The sequence below is a fragment of the Triticum aestivum genome, chromosome 1B (genome assembly GCF_018294505.1).
Source record: "Triticum aestivum cultivar Chinese Spring chromosome 1B, IWGSC CS RefSeq v2.1, whole genome shotgun sequence".
Lineage (NCBI taxonomy): Eukaryota > Viridiplantae > Streptophyta > Magnoliopsida > Poales > Poaceae > Triticum > Triticum aestivum.
Window position 1 is genome coordinate 613,109,170 of NC_057795.1, and position 17,918 is coordinate 613,127,087.

At 46.6% G+C, this 17,918-nt stretch overlaps 1 long non-coding RNA gene across 1 annotated transcript; it reads right to left on the reverse strand.

Moving 5' to 3' along the window:
- Positions 1-3,995: 3,995 nt before the first annotated feature.
- On the reverse strand, positions 3,996-4,848 carry LOC123097137 (uncharacterized). The gene is made up of 2 exons (XR_006446899.1): positions 4,280-4,848; positions 3,996-4,181 (listed from the first exon to the last, which is right to left on the reverse strand). It is a non-coding gene; the product is annotated as an uncharacterized lncRNA (long non-coding RNA).
- Between the last annotated feature and the right edge of the window lie 13,070 nt (positions 4,849-17,918).

Here is a 17,918-nt window from a genome sequence, read left to right on the forward strand (position 1 = left end):
CATCAACACAAATTCTGGGCTCACAATTCAGCACATTCTTGAAAACTATGAGCTTTGGGTTGGATTATGAGAGGTCTTCCTTGATGAGGGGGTAGATGATGAGATTGTTTGGAAGCTTTCGCCTTCAGATGAGTACACGGCATCGTCGGCTTACAAAGCTCAACTCAACGACTCCACTGCATCGAAAATGAAGTCTGCAGTGTGGAACAATTGGGCGCCGCCAAAGCACAAATTCTTTGCTTGGCTTATCTTTCAAGACCGTGTTTGGATGGCGGACAGGCTTCAACGGAGAGGATGGCCAAATTGCGGCCTATGCCAGTTATGCAAGAGGGAGCCAGAGACGGCGGCACACATCATCTTCCGGTGTCGATACACGGTACGTATTTGGACGGAGATCAAGACTTGGATGGGTTTGACCGGTGTGGACATCACCGACCGGAGTAGCTTCAACATCGTCAATGATTGGTGGCACTATATGGTAGGTGTCAATGGCAATGTGAGAAAGGGCCTCGCATCTCTCGTCATGTTGGTTTCATGGGAGATTTGGAACGAGCGGCATGCGAGAGTATTTAGGAAGGTGTCCTCCATGCCAAATGTAATCACGCCTAGAACCAAGGCGGATGTCAGACTTTTGGGGTTGGCAGGGGCCAAACGTCTGAGTTCTCTTATGCTGCGAGAGTAGGCTTATCGGTTTCGGGCCGTCTATGGGCGGTCTGTCATGTAATTCAAAACACTTCTTAATTAATGAGATGAGGCAAATCTTTTTCGTCCGTTTCGAAAAAAAAGGAAAAAGTGCTTAGTCGAGACTAGCATTCACGGCGCCTAGACAGGTTCTTGAGTTGGTTCAGTGTTAGACGTAATTTTCTTGCATCGTTCCTTTTACATTAATATAAAGTACCAATTATAGAGACTAGAGAGTGTGAGACTGAGACCGTTGGAAGAGTCGCTAGCCCGGACACGCGCTGCCAGCCGGCCCTTGTGCCGTGCAGCGACGGAGGCACCTAGAAAGCAGCTCCGGCAGATAATTTGCAGGAGTATTCTGCTTGGTTGTGACTGATCTCTTCACTTGTGACTCGTGGATGTTACATAGCTGTCACCTCCGGTTTCACTTTCAAAGGCTTGCAATCCACACACGTACGTGGTTCCTTACGTACCTGGCAGCAAAAATCTACTACAAATCACCCAATCATCAGCTCGCAGCTCCGATCCATTATTGGCGCCAAAAATATCCGCTGGTAAGAGAAATAGACTGGTGAATCTCTCGGTTGTTGCGTGCCGAAATATCTTGGGATGGTAGATAAATATGGCGCGCGCGGCAGCCAAGCCGATGAGGATCGATGGATGGAGTAGAAAAAATGACAACCTCGCCAGCCCCGTTGGAAAGAGAGGAGTATTATTTGTGAAGGCTGAGTTGTCTGACCGTCCCGGCCGGAACAGATGGATCACACACGTACTCGTACGTTGCGTGCTTCCTTACGTGGGCAGCAAGAAGCAAGAAATCACTCAACTCAATCATCGGCTTGCAGCTCCGAAATATACCGATCTGAGATGATATGGCGCGCGTGGCAACCGAAACAGGTGAGGATCCATCCGTTGATAGAGTAGTAAAATGGCAACCTATAGCTCGCCAGCTCGATTGGAAAGAGAGGAGGAGAGGATCTGTATTGCACCCCGGGACCGGGAGGCCGGGCCATCTCGGTCGTTTTCGTTTCACCGGTCGATGGCTACGTGTTATCCTCCTCGCGGCGGCCTCCCGTTGGTCCAGCTCGCCGGGCCAACTTTTGCGCGTGGGAACACGGCGAGGCAGACGGGCATCTTCGTCTTCCTCCCGCGGGGATCATGCGTAGCTTTCGTATACGTCGCTAGCTAGGTAGCATCCCAGTCTGGAATACGTACGTGCTGTCTAAGAGTACGTACGTACGTGCTGTCTACCATGAAGATGCTTGTGCGTACATGCTAGCGTAGCGCCTAGTACGTACGTCGTGGCGTGTGTCGTGGCATGCTCCCTAGTACGTACACCGCTGCACCACGTACGGGTCTTGGTACGAGTACGTACGGAGTACCAACCAGCTGAATGTACGTGCTCTACTAGCATGTTGCATGTACTAGCATTGTAGCGGCCGGACTGGAGTGCGGTTCGGGGGCGGTCCATTCATGCCGTCGGGTCGACGAGGCCGCAGTCCGCGCGCGCGGCCGGCCGTGCGATCCCGGAGTGCCCATGGAGCTGGCCGTTTCAGGGATCCTCGTCGGCGTTGATCCAGAGGTGCACCAGTCACCGTACGAATCTGCTCTGCCGGCCAGGCAGACTACGCCTGCGCCTGGCTCCGGCTGCACTCATCCTGGGGCAAGTCCCGCCCTGCAGCGGGGCTTACCTCGGCGGCGAACACGAACCGGAGGGCTGGCGCCTTGTTTTTTTTTTTTTGTCCCCGATGCCAGCGAGATTCTGTGGGCTGGACAAGGCGCAAAGTCCTTTTTACCGGTGCTGGTAGCTATCGGTGGTTCCTCAACCAATAAAATCTTGCCACCTCAAAAGTTGTATCTATGTATTCCATTATTTCCTTCATTTAAGCCTCTGTATTCACCAGCTTGGACCCACCCATGTGATTTGACCTGCTGGGCCACGCACGTGATTCCAATCACAACACCCGCTTTACAGGCAGGCCTGAGGCACGTACACTTCACACATGTACGGAAGCACATACATAGCAAGGTCAGCTTATTTTGTTCAAAGGATCAACCTCTCTCACTTTAATTTAATTTAAAATCTTTTATAACACATATTTGAATTTCAAATGAAACTTATTCCATTCAAGTTTGATTTCAATAGTTTGATAAATAGATTTTCACTGTTTAATCTAATTCCACACATTCGGGAAAAAACTAATTTATATAGTTTCATATTTCCCAAAAGAGTGAAACTATTTATTTTTCAACTTTCATAGAGCTGATTTGTTTTCTTAAAAAACATTTGACTCCTTCCGAAAACACATTTCACTAAAGAGTGAAACTTGGTATTTCAAAAGAGTGTCATAAGCAATTTTAAATTTTTACTAACTGGTTTCATTTATTCAAATAATTCCAGTGTCATTTTTCACAACGAGTGAAACTGTTTATAGGAACCTAAAGCTAGATTTCAATCCCTTCAAAAACTGATTTCAATAATTTCAAGAACCCATTTTCGCATTTCACTCATTGAAACAGATTTCGGTTATTCCAATTCCAATTTCATATTTCACAACAAGTGAAACTAACTATTTTAAACTGTCAAAGAACAAGTTTCAATTCTTTCAAAATAAGATTTCACTCATTGTGAAAACCATTTTCACTCTCATATTGTACAAAATACTGAAACTTACTATTTCAAAAGAGTGGCATAAACAATTTTAAATTTTTACATTGTCATTTCAATTATTCCAATTCCATTTTTCATATTTCACAATGATTGAAACTGATTGTTTTAACAGTCAAAGAACTGATTTCAACTCTCTCAGAAGAAGATTTCAATCATTTCAAAAACATACACTATCATATTTTACAAAATACTGAAACTTACTATTTCAAAAGAGTGGCATAAACAATTTTAAATTTTTACAATGTCATTTCAATTATTCAATTCCATTTTTCATATTTCACAATGATTGAAACTGATTGTTTTAACCGTCAAAGAACTGATTTCAACTCTCTCAGAAGAAGATTTCAATCATTTCAAAAACATACACTATCATATTTTACAAAATACTGAAACTTAGTTTTTTACAAAGGTATTTCAGTTATTCCAATTCAAATGTCATATTTCACAACGAGTGGAACTGATTAGTTCAACTGTGAAATAACTTATTCCAATTCTACAAAAAGTACATTTCAATCCTTCAAACAAAAATGAACTGTGATATTTTTTATAAAGGACCGAAACTTAGTATTTCAGCTATTTCACTGATTTCAGACATCACAAAATATGGATTTCAAATATTTGCACATCAATTTTGACAATTCCAGAAAGAAACTTGATTCACAATTAAAATATATTGTAATTGCACTGAAAGTGCCCAAGTTGTATTGTTTCACAATTCACATCAAATACAACTACTGAATTCTCATTTCACCTCCAGAAAACAATAACTAATTATCTTCACATAAGAAGAACTGAAACTGAATCCACGGCAAGGAGCATGGGAGGCCATCTGGTAAAAAGGCAAGGGAAGTTCAAATCATGCACAACAAAACAAATTCATTTGGAATACAGAGAGAGATGCAAGGGGAGGTGGGCTTCATAGCTCACCAGAGGGATGCAGCCAGGTCCGCGGGAGAGAGAAAGGGGAAGGGATCTGGCGGCGGCTATGCTTGGAGTCGCCGGATCCGGCGGCAACCGCGCGAAGGGACGCGTCGTGGGGGCCGCGCTGCGAGATCCACTCATGGCGACACCAGCGGACGGGCAACAAGGACGAAGGAGGACGGGAGCCTCACGCCGGCCAGGGAAAGCCACGTCATCGCCGCCAACCTGCCTCGCTGGTTCTCTGTTGAAGACGAGGTCGTCCGACCATGAATCCGTCGTTGTTGGGCTGGCAACTGGCCGGGGAAGCGGATCCGGCGGCCGGAGTTGGGACGGTCGCCGGATCCGGTCGCCAGAGATGGAGAGAGGTTGGGTACGGGGTGGGCTGGGAGAGACGGGGGCACGGGACAGGTTGGGAGATATTTATCCTTCGGCCCCGTCGATGTATTCCTTTCGTATATGTTCTGTATCAGCGGAAGAAAAGAAAATTAACTCTATATGGGTCCAACACAGCACTAATCTAAAAGCAACCTTGTGTGGTAGATTCTTTGCAGGTACATACCGGAACCGGTAAAAAAACTTAGTCGCTGGACAAGGCGGGGAGAGAGACAGGCTCGACCCACATGGCTAACTCTAGAGAGGTTCTTAAATAGCAATGGGCTACGCCTTGTCTCGCCGAGCTCAATGGGCCGAATGTGCGCGGGCGGCCGTTTAATGAATCTTTTGATTGAAACCAAGCACACTCTGTGTGGGGCAGGTAGCTCAGAACTGCAAAACACCTTTTTTTAGTATCTTTCTTTTTCTTCAATATATGTTTATAACTTCTTTATCTTATTTTTTCGGAATATTTATTTTGCCTCGGTTCAGAACATAAATTGAAATTGATACTAGAGAGGTGATGTTTTGTAGCATGGAATTATATTTTGTTTAAAAACTATTACAATTCTCCAAATCTCATTGTATCTTCTGTTGTTGATAAATCGACGGCCTTCATTTTTCTGCAATATATGTTTATAACTTCTTTATATTATTTTGCCGCAATATTTATTTTGCCTCGGTTCAGAACATAAATTGAAATTGTTACCAGAGAGGTGATGTTTTGTAGCATACAATTATATATTGTGTAAAAACCAGTACAAATTCTGAAAATCTCATTGCATCTTCCAATGTTGATAGATCGCCGCCCTTTTTGGGATAGTGACATGATTAGACAAAACAAACTCAATGAATTACTCTTTCCATTCTTGAAAAAGAAATGTATAAATTTATATGAAGTGTGCAAAGTTAATCGGGTTTGATGCATAGTGAATTTCCAGTCACTCGATGGCAACACGGGTTCCATGTTGATAGGCTCTTTTGGCAGTCCGCTGAGGCTGCATATAAGCGATCTACTATATGACGACCTCATTGACGGTAGACATGTTGTGCTGGTTAAGGGATACAGAGCAGGGGCGAATGAAAACCAGAGAGAAGAGAAATCACAGATGAAATCCATTTAATATTCTCATCTCAGCCAAATCTGTGGCTGCATTTGAAGTTTTTAAGTCCAAAAATATTCTTTAAATCAACATTCAAAAAGAGGAGCTTCGAGAATTGATTGATCGTCCCGGCCGGAACAGATGGATCACCTCGTTTGCAGCTCGTGTTACATAGCTGTCACCCCTTTCTGATATCCCTATCAGACGCTTGCAATCCACACACGTGTAGCTACAGGTGCTTGAGCTTACGTGCTTCATTGCGTGGGTAGCAAGAAGCTAGCAATCACTCAATTATCAGCTAGCAGCTCGGACCCATTGGTCCATGAGAGAGGCAAGTGAAACTCTCTCTCCTTTTCTTTTCGGAAAAACAGGGAGGCTCTCCCCATGTTGCAAGTGAATCTCTTGGTGCTGCATGTCGAAATCTGTGATCACTGATGAGGTACTGAGAGTCGATGATGATGGAGTATAAAATGACTTTAGTTCTTTGGCTTGATGCTTTAGTTAGATTAGGAGGTGAGTTGTGGCTCATATAGGAGAGATCTCCTCCATCATATGAATATTTTCTTCTTCGTGTGTTAGACTTTATAGCCTCTGTATGCATAAGTATATATTGTAACGTTGTATCCACTTATTATATATGTGATAGGCCACTCATAGAAGGCTGTGCCGGTTCCCCCAAGCCTATGTCTCACATGGTATCAGACTAGGTCAAATCGCTTCGGTCTAAAACCCTACCCACCCAACACCGCCGCCGCCGCCGCCCTTGCCGATCGCGCCGCCGCCGCCATGTCGTGCGCCTCCGCCTCCGGTTCCTCCACGGCCAGCTACCTGACGGCCTCCCTCGCGCCCTCCTCTCCCGCCCACTCAACTCCACGCGGCTCAGTCGATCCCGACCGGGACGAGGAGCGTAGGCTCCTTTTTCTCCAACCAGCTCTCGGTCTCCTCATCGTCGGGCCAGGCGCTGGTGGTTCACACATCCGGCGCCACGTCGGGTGCCTCGTCGCCCGCCTCCATCGGCGACGCATCGGTCGCCCCGTCGAGTGACGCTGCCGTCCAGCCCTTCACGCTGTCGGCGTCCGCGTCGGCCATGATGACCGGCCTCTCTGTATCGGGCCCTGCTTCCGCGGCGCCCGTGGCTGCACCCACGGTGTCTGCCCCCATGGCGTATACGCCCCCGGCAGGCTACTCCACGGGCTCCTTGCCGCCGCCACCGTTTCATTTCGGCAACCTCATCACCATCAAGTTGTCGTCAGACAACTACATCTTCTGGCGTGCGCAGGTCCTTCCACTCCTTGGGAGCCACTACCTCCTTGGCTACGTCGACGGATCCCTCCCCTGCCCCCCGCGCTGGTCAATAGCGTGCACAACCCGGTCTATAATCCGGCGCACCATGTTTGGACTTTGGACAGAGCAGGACCAGGTGAACCTCTCCTCCATCCAGGGGTCGCTCACTCCGGCCGTTGCCGGACTCGTTGTCTTCGCCAAGACGTCTCATGAGGAATGGACCATCCTCGAGCGCTCGTTTGCGGCGCAGTTGCAGGCTCGTGTCTCTGCGCTCCGTCGTCAACTTGAGGAGTGTGAAAAGCTTGACTCCACGACCACTGAGTTCTACAACAAGGTCAAGGGCCTTGCCGACACGTTAGCCTCCATCGGACAGCCGATCACCGACTCCGAGTTCAACTCCTTTATTGTCAATGGCCTTGACAAGGAGCATGATGCCTTGGTCGAGATCATCAACGAGCGGGGAAAATCGACCCCCATGATGGCGCATGAGGTCTTCTCCCGCCTTCTCCTCACTGAGCAACGGGTCAAGTCGCGCCGCTCCAAGAGCAGTCACAGGTCCCTCTCGGCCAACGCCGCCACCAAGGGTGGTCGCCACCCCTCGTCGTCCAAGTCTCCCTCGGGGCTGCCACCGCCGCCTGCCTCAGCCCCTCCTTCACCCGCAACTTTACCGGGGGCTGGTGGTAAGTGTGTGTGTCAACTTTGTGGCTTTGAGGGGCACTGGGCCTCTAAGTGTCACAAACGCTTCCAGAAGAGCTTCCTTGATCTCAGAAATGATGGCAAGGACACGCGCAACTTTGCGCATCAGGTTGCCATGGCCGACCGGCCGACGTCAACAAAGCAGCAAGGGCAACAAGGGCACACTCAATCCTACTCTATTGACCCGCACTGGTATATGGACTCTGGTGCAACGGAGCATCTGACGAGTGAGATGGGAAAGCTCCATACTCGTGAACCCTATCATGGCTCCGACATGATCCACACCGCCAATGGAGCATGTATGCATATATCTCATATTGGTCAGGCATCTCTTCTCACTAGGCATGCAAATAAGAGTCTTCAACTTCACAATGTTTTTAGAGTTCCTTCTGTGACACGTAATCTTCTTTCTGTTCCTAAACTCACATGTGATAATAATGTGCTTTGTGAATTTCATCCTTTTGATATTTTTATTAAGGATCGGGGCACGAAGGACATTCTTCTTAGCGGGAGGTTATGCCAGGGCCTCTATCATTTGGAGCATCCTGGTGTCACTCGCGTTCCCAGTGGAGTTCGGGTATCTCCGTCACAGTGGCATGGTTGTCTCGGTCACCCGGCCACACCTATCGTCTGTCATGTTTTGCGTCGTCATGAGCTTCCTAGCATGTCTAGTAATAAAGATGTAGCAGTATGTGATGCTTGTCAGCAGGGGAAGAGTCATCAACTTCTTTTTTCGGAGTCTAGTCGTGAGGTGAAACATCCTTTAGAACTTGTGTTTTCAGATGTATGGGGTCCTTCTCAGTCTTCTGTCAGTGGTTACAATTATTATATCAGTTTCGTTGATGCTTACAGTCGCTTTACCTGGTTTTATCTTATTAAACGTAAATCTGATGTGTTCGATATTTTTGTTCAGTTTCAAAAACATGTTGAACGCCTTATCAAGCACAAAATCGTTCATGTTCAGTCGGACTGGGGGGGGGGGGAGAGTATCGCAACCTCAACTCTTTCTTTCAGTCGCTTGGGATCGCTCACCGTTTAACATGTTCACATACACATCAGCAGAATGGTTCAGTAGAACGCAAGCATCGTCACATTGTTGAAACTGGTCTTACTCTTTTGGCCCATGCATCGGTTTCATTTCGGTTTTGGAGTGATGCTTTCACCACTGCATGTTTTCTCATCAACCGTACTCCCACTCATGTTTTGAACATGAAGGCTCCCATTGAAATTCTCCTTAATGAACAACCTGATTACACTTTCTTCAAGGTTTTTGGGTGCGCTTGCTGGACGCATCCCCGTCCATATAACAAGCGAAGCTCGAGTTTCGCTCTATGAAGTGTGTTTTTCTTGGCTATAGCTCTCTTCATAAAGGATACAAATGTCTCCATGTTCCCACTAATCATGTCTATATATCTCGGGATGTCGTGTTTGATGAGCATGTTTTCCCTTTGCCGAACTTGCTATGTCCACTGATGAACCACCATCCATGCATTCATCCTCTATTGCCTCTGACCATGTTGATGATGCGCATTTGCTCCTATATTGTTGCCTAATCATGGTGCAGGCACTGGTCGTGGGGATCGCTTGGAAATTTTAGAGGCGCCATCGCCTCCTTCGTCGCATTCTCCTTCATCGTGGACACCTCCAGTTGGGCACGGCGATCATATGGCACCATTGCATGGCATCGGTTCCCGTGCCCATGCACGACCGCTCGATGCCCCAGTGCTGCTGCCCACTTCATCACCCCTAGCCTCTGGGCTGGCATCACCGCGCGCTCGGCCCGTGACACCGGTCACGCTAACTGTGAACGTGTCGGCTTCGCCCGCCCCCACCTCGCCTCTGGCGACTGGATTGCTGTCACTGGGGCCGGTTTCTCCTGGGCCGCTGTCACCGGGGCCGGCCTCTCCCGGGCTGTCGTCTGCGCCATGCAGCCCGGAGCCGCCTAGCACCGGGTCTCCTACGTCATCGCAGCTGTCGCCTGATACCCTGCTGACCGGGCCATCTACGTCGCATTCGCCCAGTCCTGCTGCTGCTGATGGTTCTTCTGGCGCCTCTCCATTGTCGTACTTGACTTCGATGGCTCCTGCTGCTGCTCTACATGCACATACGCACAGCCGCAGTGGCACTTTTCAGCCTAAGCAGCGTCACAATGGTACAGTTGCTTGGCTGCGTGCATGACTGCTGCTCTTGCGGATCCTTCATCTGAGCCGTGCATGTATCAAGCTGCTCTGCGCATTCCTCATTGGAGAGAGGCCATGGAGCAGGAGTATCAAGCTCTTATTCGCAATAAGACATGGACTCTTGTTCCTCCACCATCGCATGTTAATGTCATTGATTCCAAGTGGGTTTTCAAAGTGAAGAAGCATTCTCATGGGTCCATTGAGCGCTACAAAGCTTGCCTTATTGCTCGTGGTTAGCGCTATGGTCTTGACTATGAAGACACCTTTAGTCCAATGGTTAAGCCTACTACCATCAGGCTTCTTCTCTCTCTTGCCGTCACTCGCGGTTGGTTCCTTCGTCAGCTTGATGTTCAAAATGCCTTTCTCCTTGGTGTCTTGGAGGAGGAGGTTTATATGCGCCCGCCTCCCGGTTTTTCTAATCCGAATCATCCTGATCATCTCTGTCGTCTGTCCAAGGCACTTCATGGTTTGAAGCAAGCTCCTCATGCATGGCATGCCCGTCTTGCCATGGCCCTTCGTGCTCATGGTTTTCCATCGTCAACTACCGACTCCTCACTATTTCTTCAACAGAAGCCTGAGGTTACTATGTACTTGTTGGTTTATGTGGATGATATTATTCTCGTCAGCTCCTCTCAGTTGGCTGCTACTGCTCTTGTTCGCTCTCTTGGTGCCGATTTTGCGGTCAAGGACCTTGGGAGGCTTCACTACTTTTTTGGTGTGGAGGTTACTTTCCGGGGGGATGGTCTTGTTATGACATAGAAGAAGTACTCCTTGGATTTGTTGCAGCGGGCTGGGATGCTTAAGTGCAAACCAACAACTACACCGATGTCTATCACTGACAGGATTACTGCTGTTGATGGTGAGCTTCTGTCTTCTGCTGATGCGACGGAGTATCGAAGTATTGTTGGTGGTCTTCAGTACTTGACGATCACACGGCCGGACATTTCTTTTGCTATCAACCGAGTTTGCCAGTATCTGCAGTCACCCCGTGACACTCATTGGTCTGCTGTTAAGCGCATCTTGCGCTACATTCGCTTCACGGTGTCTCATGGCTTGCATGTTCGTCCGACCTCCTCGGGTTGTCTCTCGGCATATTCTGATGCGGATTGGGCTGGCAATCCAGATGACAGGCGATCTACGGGGGGCTATGCGGTGTTCTTTGGCTCTAATCTGATCGCCTGGAGTGCTTGAAAACAGGCTACTGTCTCACGTAGCAGTACCAAAGCTAAGTATAAGGCTGTGGCCAATGCTACTGTGGAGATTATCTGGGTACAGTCTTTGCTTCGGGAATTGCGTATATCCCAATCACAGTCTCCTGTTCTTTGGTGTGATAACATCGGTGCTACACACCTCTCTGCGAATCCGGTATTCCATGCCCGAACGAAACACATTGAAGTTGACTATCACTTTGTGCGTGAACATGTGTCTCAGAAGCAACTACAGATCAGGTTCATCTCTTCCAAGGATCAACTTGCAGACATCTTCACCAAGCCGTTGCCTCTACCATAGTTCAAGACTTGTCAGCGCATACTTTGTTGTTCGATACTTTGTTGGTTAGATTGGTAGGAATCTAGGAGAGTGGTTGGATTCCCGGTTCACCCGAGACCACACCAAGCATGAAAGCCTACGCGTCTCTCTATAAAACGTCAAATATTCTTTCCATGGGTAGTGATGTTTCCCATGATAGCGAGACGCATGTATAACTTCATTAACTTTAAAGCTTCATAACTTGCGCTCTTCTGAAGCAGTGAGTGCGTGTGATGATGGTGTGTGTGCGTTTGATAGGGGAGTTGGTGTTTCTCAAAAAGAAAAAAAAATAGGTGTCTAGTCGAGACTTGAGAGCATTCTCAGCGTCTAGACACAGGTTCCTGAGTTTGTTCACTGCCAGACGTAATTTTCTTGCATCGCCCCTTCTACGTGGAAGAGTCGCTAGCCCGGACGACACGCTGCCAGCCGGCCGTTGTGCAGCTAGCACCAGAGGAGTATTCTGTTTGCTACTGAGATGTGATTGATCGTCCCGGCCGGAACCGGAACAGATGGATCACTTCACTCGTGACTCGTGTATGTTCCGTAGCTGTCACCTCGTACCGATTTCCCTATCAAACACCTGCGGTCCACACACGTACGTGCGTGGTTCCTTACGTGTGTAGCAAGAAGCTAAGCTAGAGAGCATCCAATCATCACCTAGCAGCTCGGGTCCATCGGCGAGGGAAATCCGCTGGTAAGTGATGATCTTCTAAAAATATCCGTTGGTAGACATGGCTCGCGCGCGGCGACCAAAGACCGATCCGGTGAGGATGGATCGACGGATGGAGTAGTCAAACGACAAGCTCGACACTATCGACAGGAGATAATTTGTATCGCACCCCGGCCGGGACATGGGTCGTTTTCGTGTCACCGGTGGATGGCTACGTGTTATCCTCCTCACGGCGCCTTCCCGTTGGTCCAGCTAGCTCGCCGGGCGCGGGAACACGGCTCCTAAGACGGGCATCTTCTTCTCCCTGCCGGTCGGGACGATCGTGTGTAGCTTCCGTATCCGCACCTAGCAAGCATCCCAACCTAGAATACCCACGTATACGTCTGTGTCTGCCATGAACACCAAGGTGCTTGCTCGAAGACAAAAAGCAAAAAGCGAGGGAGACAAGAGATACATGCTGGAGTAGTTGCTAGCGTACGCGTAGTACGTACGTCGTGGCGTGTTGTGTCGCCACCGGTACGCGTCGCTTCTCGGCACCAACCAGAAGCACGCACAAACGCACACGCACACTCGAGTGAAAAGCAGAAAACCTCCTGGGTGTAGAATGGTACTTTCGCCATATTTAAGACTTCATCTGGGGAAAACTACCAGATCACTGATTTTTTGCAAAATTCACCGCGGATTCAGTTAACCGTTTGCAGATAGCACTGAACAGGTGATTTGTAGTGTTTGAGGGCGTTTCCGACATGTGAGGCCCAAAATCGACGACATGGCGTAACAGAGGCGCTAACGGCGCCGTTCGCTTAAGACAACGCGGCCGGCTCACATCGGATAGACCAACTGCGCCCTAAGTAGATCCCGCTCGCTCTCTCTTCTCTCACGCTCGTTCGCTCCCTCTTGCTCCTCTCCTCTCCGGCCGCCGCCGGCCGCCATGGTGTCTTGGAGCGATAGCGAGAGCACTGAGGGATCCGCCGCGCAGTACATCTCCTTCTCCGACTCCCCTCTCAAGGCCAGTTCCTTCTCTGGTTCTCTGTTTGTCTCGCTGCCGCTCATTTGTGCTCTAGGGTTCTACTAGTTCTGCTCGATTTGAACAAGTTTATGTTGGATTGCCCAGAACCCAACTACAATTGCTGACCAGTTGTTCGAGGGTGTTGCTGATGACTTGATGGTGATGTGCGTGCATGGGAATCCAGGGAGAAAATGTGTTGCATTTGAGGGGATAAGCACTGGGAGGAGGTTCATTGCCTGTGCCACTGAAATAAGTATGAAGTTGTAGCTTTGCAGCATTCCAATTCATGTACTAGGGTTCTTAGAACTGTTCATGTTCTAGGGTTCTTAGGCACTGTTCATGTTCTAGGGTTCATAGTTACTGTTCATAGTTCTAGGGTTCATAACTATTGGTCATAGTTCTAGGGTTCATAGTAACTCTTCATTAACTGAATCTGGTACATTAACTTAACTGAATCTGGTACATTAACTTAACTGAATCTTTCTGTAACTAATTTAATCTGTAACATCATTGTATATGGTACATTAACTGAATCTGTAACTAATGACTAAAAGTTTGAACTAATTTTTTCTGTTGCAGGGTGCTAATAATTGTGGATTAGTGCAGTGGGTAGATGAGGAGTGGCCAGAGCGTGTGCAAAATGCTCTTCACAAGCTGTGGCTTATGTATGAGGATAGCCAGCATAATAATAGGATGGCATGCCTGGAGCATTCGTGTACTGTACACAATCCCACACAACAAAAAAAAGAGTTGCAGGAGACATATGAGAAGCTTGTTGAAGATGTGAACAACCTCCTGGATTCATAGGATAACCTGCCTGAGGTAAATCAGAAGAATGATGCTGAGAACATTACAATCAGTGAGGAAAGCAGCATGGCAAAGGATGCCAAGATCAAAAAATGGAAGGTTGTTGTTGACCAGTTAAAGTTAATTCATGTAGCTTAAGCCACCGTCATTAGGAATTTGAAGTTCAATCATCTTAAAGAGAAGGAAAAGATGAGCTCCGATAAGAGGACTTTGGAGATTTGTTATGCTGACCTGAAGAAAGAGAAGGACCAGGTGCATTGTTGCATTGCTGAGCTGATTAAAGAGAAGGAGAAGTTGACCATGGAGAAGAGTACTCTTGCTTCCTGCATTGTTGAGCTCAAGACAGCAGGTGATAGTAACAAGAGGAAGCTTTACCTGATTAAGGTTATTTGTGATGAAGACTAAGTTGTGTTGTTGTCTGACCATGTGGGTCATATTCTTTTGTAATAGCTTTGGACTAAAGCTTGTGATGTGTTAACTTTTATTGTGGTGAAATCTATTAATTCTGTAGCACTGAACCTTGTTTTGTATGTTGTTTGTTGAATCTTTTAATTAAGATCAGTTTCCAGTGTTATTTAAGGGTTGGTTTGTGATGAATTATTGGTTTGCGATGAATTATCAATTTGTGATGAATTATTACCAGTTTGAAGTGTTATTTAATTATTGGTTTTTGATTAAGAGTTTGTCGACGTTGAGGCACCTTTTAAAGCCCTAGTTTTATCATTTAGGGGTTGTCGACGCCGAGGCACCCTAAAAGCCCTGGTTTTATCATTAAGGATTTGTCGACGCCGAGACACCCTAAAAGCCCTCGTTTTAACATTAAGGGTTTGTTGATGCCGAAGCACCCTAAAAGCCCTAGTTATATCATTAAGGGTTTGTCAATGCCGAGGCACCCTAAAAGCCCTAGTTTTATCATTAAGGGTTTGTCGACGCCGAGGCACCCTAAAAGCCCTAGTTTTATCATTTAGGGTTTGTCGACGCCGAGGCACCCTAAAAGCCCTAGTTTTATCATTTAGGGTTTGTTGACGCTGAGGCACCCTAAAAGCCCTAGTTTTATCATTTAGGGTTTGTCGACGCCGAGGCACCCTAAAAGCCATAGTTTTATCATTTAGGGTTTGTCGACGCCGAGGCACCCTAAGACAAGTAATATCACCATCATATCAACTATGATCGTCATCATAACAACATCATGAAAACTTCTTGAAAACATCATAACAACTAAGTTCATCATCATATCATCATAACAATAGTACCATAGTGCATCACAACCATAATTAGGTACATTAAATAGTCCATCACATGCATAAAACTGGTTTCAACATGACATGCATCAAAGTATTCATCATAAACTAGCCAAAATAGGCTGAATTAAATTGGTTTCAACATCACATCACTTCTTACTGCACTGAGAACAATTGAACCACTCAAACATCTTGTATGATGGCTTTCTCACTCTTCTAGTACCTGATACTCTTGGTGGTATGAAGTTTTTCTTTTCCCTTGGCCTAGCAGCAGTAGCAGAAGATGAACTAGGCCTATCGGTAGCACCAGAAGATGAACTTGTCCTTGTTGCAGCAGGAGCTGAAGGAGCTGCCCCTGGTGCCCTTGGTGCTGCCGTAGTTGCAGCTAGAGCAGCTCTTGGTTCCCTTGGTGCTGTCCTAGTTGCACCAGGAGCTGATGGAGCAGCCCTTGGTGTTAGTGGACCATCACTTCTAGTCCCTTCGTGCTGGTGGACCATCACTTCTTGCCCTTCGTGCTGGTGGAGCTGATGGAGCTCTGGTTGGTGCATCAACTCTTCTGTTTTCCTGCAGTGACAACATAGACATATTAGAACATAGTATTAAATATGTAAGCATAAATATGTACTTTTACAAGTTTTAACCTGGTGCTGGTTCCTTCTCATTGCTAGGGCTGGCTTCCTATTTTTGTGGCGGCTAGTGTACCTATGCATAGTCAAGTTGCAATTGCTACAAGTTATTGTTGCCATCCTAGAAGTATTCTTGGGAGCTGGCTTCTCAAACTGATTCTTTCTCCTGGCTTGTCTCCGAAAACAAGTGGCTCTATGTCAGGGTCCCAGTCTTTGGCCATAGATTAGGCCCAAGCTTAAGATAGACAATTGGATTGTAGGCTACTTGGTACATTGGTTTCTTGAAGAAATCACTAACAAAATCTTCTGGATGCAGTTTTGCCTTGTTAATTGCGGAAACACCATGCTTGCAAGGAACCCCATTCATGTCCCATTTGCTACACCCACATGTATGCACTTACAGATTTACTGCATATGTGCTTTCTGCACTACTAACCTGGTATGGATCAGGTCCTTCTTTGATGGACTGACAGTATCTGGCATTATGTTTTGCTTCTCCTAGATTTTCAACATATGTTGGGCATATCTGCCACTTTGCTGTCTCAGTCTTGGTCCTATTTGCATTGGACTTAACTAGCAATTTAGTTATGATGCCATCAACCATGGTTTTAATTGGTTTACCTCTCACATCAAGTATCATTTTGTTGAAAACTTCACTAATATTGTTAACAACCAAATCAGTTTTACAATTTTTGTCCATGACATGTCTAGCCCATGTAGGCTTGGGTGTCTTTGTAAGCCATTTCCAAGCTGTCTCACACTCTCTTTTCATGCAATCCATTGCTTGATCAAAACCATGCTCAGTATATCAATAACTAGCCTGATCCATGTACTTCTTTAACTCTTCGCCTCTAAAGCCAGCTGTTTGAAAGTTCTGATAAATATGTCTAAGGCAGAATCTTTGAGGGCAAGAAGACATTGTTTATGGATTTAAGAAGGCCCTGTTTAAATAACTAGTGTTTAAAAAATAATATAACAACACACTATTTGACAATACTAAGCATGGTGAAACTTTAGTACATATAAGAATGATGATGTATGAGGTACCTTTTGTCTATCAAAAATGATAGTGTAGTAGCCATACTTCCCTGACTCACCACAAAGAGCATACTTGAGCTGGGTTAGAAACCAGGACCAACTGGCAGTGTCTTCTTTGTCAACAATTACAAATGCAATGGGAAAGATGTTATTACCATCTCTTCCAGTTGCAGCCAATATTTGCTGCCCTGTTGTCAACTTAACAAAGCAACCATCAACACCTAAATTAGAGCATAACACATTAGTACCAGGACATCATAAAAGATACAAACTACACAAAATAATGCAAGTACCTATGAAGGGTCTGCAACCATTTAGGAAGCCCTCTTTGCAAGCATTGAGGCACATGAACAAGCCATGAAATATAGGATTTTTGCTAGGATGATCCTTTAAATGCTTTATTGTAATAATGCATCTACTTCCAGGATTGGTATCCAACACATCTTGGAGGTAATACCATATCCTTATGTATTGTGCCCTCTGATCTCCTTGTACAACATTCTTAGCTTCTTTCCTTGCCTTGTAGGCCATTGATGACCCACAAGTATAAGGGATCTATCGTAGTCCTTTCGATAAGTAAGTGTGTCGAACCCAACGAGGAGCAGAAGGAAATGACAAGCGGTTTTCAGCAAGAGGTATTCTCTGCAAGCACTGAAATTATCAGTAACAGATAGTTTTGTGACAAGATAATTCATAACAAGTAACAAGTAACAAAAGTAACTAAGGTGCAGCAAGGTGGACCAATCCTTTTTGTAGCAAAGGACGAGCCTGGACGAACGGACTCTTATATAATGCAAAGCGCTCCCGAGGACACTGTTGGGGATCATTGCAGAAATTAAAAAAATTCTATGCATCACCAAGATCAATCTATGGAGAGACTAGAAACGAGAGAGAGGGGAGTGCATCTTCACACCCTTGAAGATCACGAAACGGAAGCGTTGCAAGAACGCGGATGAAGGAGTCGTACTCGTAGCGATTCAGATCATGGTGGATTCCGATCTAAGCGCCGAACAACGGCACCTTCGCGTTCAACACACATGTAGCCCGGTGACGTCTCCCGCGCCTTGATCCAGCAAGGAGGAGGGAGAGGTT